This window comes from Dromiciops gliroides, chromosome 1 (assembly GCF_019393635.1).
Source record: "Dromiciops gliroides isolate mDroGli1 chromosome 1, mDroGli1.pri, whole genome shotgun sequence".
In the NCBI taxonomy this organism is placed as follows: domain Eukaryota; kingdom Metazoa; phylum Chordata; class Mammalia; order Microbiotheria; family Microbiotheriidae; genus Dromiciops; species Dromiciops gliroides.
The window spans coordinates 527,796,271-527,802,009 of NC_057861.1; positions in this window are offsets into that span (position 1 = coordinate 527,796,271).

A 5,739-nucleotide genomic window follows, 5' to 3' on the forward strand; every position below is an offset into this window, starting at 1 on the left:
CAAAGGCCACAGTGTAGACCAGGCCAGTGTACCCTTGCCCAAATCCCTTATTCTCCCTGGACCTCAGTTTCCTCATGTGTAAAAATGAGGTCCTTTACAGATATAGAGTTGTAATTCTCACATGATTTCAGGAAGTGGCCTGTAGGGGGAGTGCTCCTAGCAGAAACTCTCCCCTAGACATAGCCAGAAAAGGAAGATGGTTCAGTCACCTCATTTTTTTTTTTAGTGAGGCAATTGGGGTTAAGTGACTTGCCCAGGGTCACACAGCTAGTAAGCGTTAAGTGTCCGAGGCCAGATTTGAACTCAGGTACTCCCGACTCCAGGGCCGGTGCTCTATCTACCCAGTCACCTCATTTTACAGGTGAGAAAGTGAAGTCCAACATGCCTAAAGCAGCTGCAAACTGAGGACAGTAAGAAATCAGCAAAGACTGCAGAGCAGGGTTTGATTTATTATTTTGTTGATTGCTTAGACTTAAGAAAGGGATGGAGAAAATGTTAATAATGAAGACTAAATGGAAAAAGTAGGTTGTGGGGGCAGCTAGGTGGCGCAGTGGATAAGATACCAGCCCTGGATTCACAAGACCTGAGTTCAAATCCGGCCTTAGACATTTGACACTTACTAGCTGTGTGACCCCGAGTAAGTCACTTAACCCTCACTGTCCCACCAAAAACCTCCACAAAATTTAAAAGTGGGTTGTGTTTATATTTCAGAGAGCCGATTGTTAAACATTTGCCTGCACCCCACTCACCTAGGCAGTAAGCAGGATTTGAATCCAAGCCCTTTGACTCCAGATATAGCATGCTTTCCACAGTACCTGAATTCCTAAGGCAGAATGCCTGCCTGGGAGAGGTTATAAGGAACTAGCTATGTGTGGTAATCAGAGCAAAACAATACCTGTCCCTCTGAGCTGATCATTATGTACTAGCCACCCATGTCTCAGGGAAAGCTACCAAAGCACTGCCCAATTCTGACCTCAACCCCTGCCTCGGGCTCAGGCACAGATTAGAGAGAGAGCTCTGGGAAAATTTATCCAGGGATCCTCTGCCCCAGCCCTAAAAATGTCTGTCAAAGAAGGGGCAAGGCCAAGAATCCTCTGGGCTGCAGAGGCCTGGCCTGGAAGCAGCCTGGTTCTTAACAGAGAAAACACTTTTCAGAATCACAGGAGTCTGTGGTGTGACAGACACACACCTTTTCAAGAAGGCAGGATTCTTCTTAAAACTAGGGACATAATATAGAAGGCAGGAGACTGAGTCAGGAAGTCCTTAGTTCAAATCCTGCCTCAGGTATTTACTAAATTTATGGTCCTGGACAAATCACTCAATCTCTGCCTCATTTTTTTTTTAAATAAGTAAAACGGGTATAACAATCAGGGTTCTTTTGAGGATAAAATTAGATATTATCCATGAAACATTTAAGGTTTTTCCCCCTTTTAAACCGCTCACATTTATATAGCACTTTAAGGTTTACAAAGCACATTTGATCCTTACAACACCTCTTTGAAGTTCAGACTATTTTCTTTCTTTCTTTCTTTCTTTTTTTTTTTTTTTGGAGGCAGTTGGGGTTGAGTGACTTGACCAGGGTCACACAGCTGAGGCCAGATTTGAACTCAGTTCCTCCTGACTCCAGGGCTGGTACTCTATCCACTGTGCCACCTAGCTGCCCCCACCTTCCCCTTACTATTTTTTTTTTTGGTGAAGCAATTGGGGTTAAATGACTTGCCCAGGGTCACACAGCTAATAAGTGTCAAGTGTCTGAGGCCAGATTTGAACTCAGGTCCTCCTGAATCCAGGGCTGGTGCTCTATCCACTGTGCCACCTAGCTGCCCCCACCTCCCCCTTACTATTTTCTAAGGGCCTGTATGTTTGAAGTCTAAAAATAATCCTAAGCCCCTTCTTGGCACCAGCATCCTTAGCTTCTTTCCTTCTGCCCTAAACCCTTAAGCAGAGAAACTAGAGGGGTCTATATGGCTCATTTTTTCCCTCCTGATGGGAGGCACCCATAGGTGGGGAACTGACAGGTCACTCCCCACCCCTCCTCACCCACAGATGGCTTATTTGTTTCTTTGTTTTTTAAAGACTGGTTCTTCCTATCTCACCCAGGCCTGGATGAGCATTGGCCGCTTTTGGGCCAGATTCCTCTCTGGTCTGCAAGGGAGTTTTGACCTGCTCTGTTTTCCACCCAGAGCCGGTTCATCCATCCCATACTCAGACAACGCCATTAATGGGTCCTCACCATAGTAATGCTGAACTTGGTGTGAATGCCTAGTTGGCCTGGCCCGCTGCTCCTCACACCTCCTGAGCTTGGAGATTCTCCAGCCTCTGCCACCCCAGCATCAGGGATTGACGTAGTGGGAAGTGGGCCTGCCACGCCCCGCTCTCCACTCCCTAGATTGAGAATCGCTCACAGGCTAAGGAAAGAAGGATGACTCACGAAGAACTGGTGAGAAGGGAGTGTTTCCATGGGCCTCTAGTCAGGTTTGGTGATGTTGATTCCTAGGAAGGATCACAAAAAGGGGGATCTCTCCCCTTCTTTGGATTTAGCCCACAGAGCTCTGAGAAGAGGGCAGGGGTCACTTTAACAAGATAACTCGATGCATGCTGCGTCCAGAGATTCAAAGGAGCCTGGATGTAAAGTTGGAAGAGAACCTTAGACCTCATCTAGGCCACCCCCTCAATTTATATTTGAAAAAACTGGGGCTCAAACTTTGTTGAATCTAATTGAATTATATGTATATAATATACACATACATGCATACACACATATATACAGATACATATGTGCATGCACACATACATACATACATACATACATACATACATACATACATACATACATACATACATGAGGGCCAGCAGCAGCATGGCAAGGTGGAAAGAAGACTAGACTGGAAGTCAAGAGAGCTGGATTCTAATTCTAATTCCGCTACTAAATTACCTTGGGCCGATCATTTTTCCTCTCTGAGATCTGTTTCCTCCCCTGTAAATGAAGAAAGCACTGGATGATTTCTAACATCCCTTCTAAATATATGTTCTATTTATGCTTTTGGCCTCCTATGTCATTCCTTACAAACCACTCTATTTCTGTTTTCTCCAGTAGTGGAATGAATTATGGTGCTGGTACAGTGGAAAGAAGGCTAAATTTGGTACCTGGAACTAGCTGGATTACTACTACTATTATTATTACTACTATTACTACTAGTAGTATTACTATTAGTAGCAGTACTACTATTACTAGCAGTAGTATTACTACTAGTAGCAGTACTATTACTAGTACTGCTATTAGTGCTAATAATTACTACTACTACTACCATTGCTAGCTAACATTTACTATTGCTAGTAGTACTGGTACTAATAGTTATGGTAATAATTCCTACCACTATTACTACTAGTTAACATTTATATAGCACTTACTGCGTGCCAGATATTGTGCTAAGCACTTTACAATTACTATTTCATTTTATCCTCACAACATCCTGGGAGGTAGGTGCTATTATTATGATCCTCATTTTACAGACATTTTACAACTGAAGCAAACAGAGGGTAAGTGACTTGCCCAGGGTCACACAGCTAGTAAGTATCTGGGACTGGACTACCTGTGTAAACTGGGGCAAGTAGTCAGTCAGACAATAGTCAACAACCATTTTTATAAACACTTTCTTGGTGCACTGTGCTAATTACTGGGGATACAAAGAAAGATAAAAACAGGGACCATTTTCAGGATGGAAGTTACTTAAACTCTCCAGGATTCATTTTCCTGCTCTGTAAAATGAGGAGGTGCGCTAAATGGCCCCTAAGGGCTACAATAGCTTTCCAGCTCTCAATCTATGATTCTATGCTGAATGCACTCATCAAACTGCATCTTAAGCAAATCTCCATGCTCAGCACTGGATTATTCCAGTCAGAATGACATACAAGCTTTGTTTTCTCTCATTTCAACAAGGAAAGAGACTGGATTTAGAGTCAAGTGGCCTTTATTTAAATTTTACCTCTGCCACTTACAATCTGTGTGACTCTGGGCAAGTGCCTTAACCACTATATGCCTCAGTTTCCTCATCTGTAATATGAAAACATTCTTTTTTTTTTTTGCGGGGCAATGGGGGTTAAGTGACCTGCCCAGGGTCACACAGCTAGTGAGTGTCAAGTGTCTGAGGCCGGATTTGAACCTGGGTACTCCTGAATCCAAGGCCAGTGCTTTATCCACTGCGCCACCTAGCTGCCCCTGAAAACATTCTTATTACAGTGTATCTCTTCTCCATTCCCTCCCATGAGTTAACCATAGACCTCAACACGGTTGGACACTTCCTCAGTTTCTCTTGACTGCACAAAGACCAACCTAGCGCAGGGGCCGTCCGTCTATCTCAGCTCAGGGGCCGTCCATCCATCCATCCCTCAGTCTGGGCCTGTGACATGAAACAGATGACACTGATATACTGTGAGTTTGGCTACCTGACATCTAGCAACTAAACGGATCCAGGTATTATCACAGCCAATGAAGGAAGGGTTGGCTCAAGTCCACTGAACACACATCAGGTGTTCTATTTAGTATTGGGTTGCCAAGTCCTAGCCCTCAGCCAGCTGGGGATGCTTTGGTTTTCTCAGTTGGGCAAGGGAGCGTTTTCCTTCCATCAAGCAAGGTCATCCAGTCCAAATATGGGGGCCTGAGACCCAGAGAACCTTGGGCTTGGATCCAGCTCTCAATCGCAGTGCACAGGTATCTCTTGGCTATCTCCTCGACTTTGCTACATCTGTTCTCCCTACTTGGGATGTCCTCCTTTCTCACTTCTTCCTCTTGGAGTCTTTTGTCTCCTTTAAAGCTTAACTCAAACACCACCCTACCCAAGTCCCCCCAGATACAAACCTTTGCCTGAGTTCCCCCTGGTTATTAGGGTCCCCCCTGCCATTACCTTGCATGTACTCTGACTATATTTTGTATATAATTTTATGTTTCCATGCTGTCTTCCTCTATAAAATGTAAGTTCCTTGAGGGCAGGGGTCATTTCATTTTTGTTTTTGTATCTCCAGCATCTAGCATGGCACCTAGCATATTTTGTTGTTGTTTAGTTGATATTTAATCATGTCTTAACCCTTCGTGACCCCATTTGGGGTTCTCTTGGCAAAGATACTAGAGGGGCAGCTAGGTGGATAGAGCACAGGCCCTGGAGTCAGGAGGACCTGAGTTCAAATCCGGCCTCAGACACTTAACAATTACTAGCTGTGTGACCCTGGGCAAGTCACTTAACCCCAACTGCCTCACCAAAAAAAAAAAGATACTGGAGAGGTTTGCCATTTGCTTCTCCCACTCATTTTACAGATGAGGAAACTGAGGCAAACAGGGTGAAGCGACTTGCCCAGGGCCACACAGCTAATGTGTCTGAGGCCAAATTTCAAGTCAGGAAGGTGAGTCTTGCTGACTCCAGGCCCAGTACTCTATCCATTTTACCACCTAGTCGCTGTCTGGCACATAATAGGTGCTTAATAAATCCTTATTGGTTGATTGCCACGTAGGTGGCAGGCTTTCCCCGACCCATCCAGCTCCATCCTGGATCCCACAACACCTCCACCTTCTTCCTGCTTCTCTTCCCATTGATTATTTGTTTTTTTGGTGAGGCAATTGGGGTTAAGTAACTTGCCCAGGGTCACACAGCTAGTAAGTGTCAAGGGTCTGAGGCCGGATTTGAACTCAGGTCCTCCTGACTCCAGGGCAATCGCTCTTTCCACTGCACCACCTAGCTGCCCCTT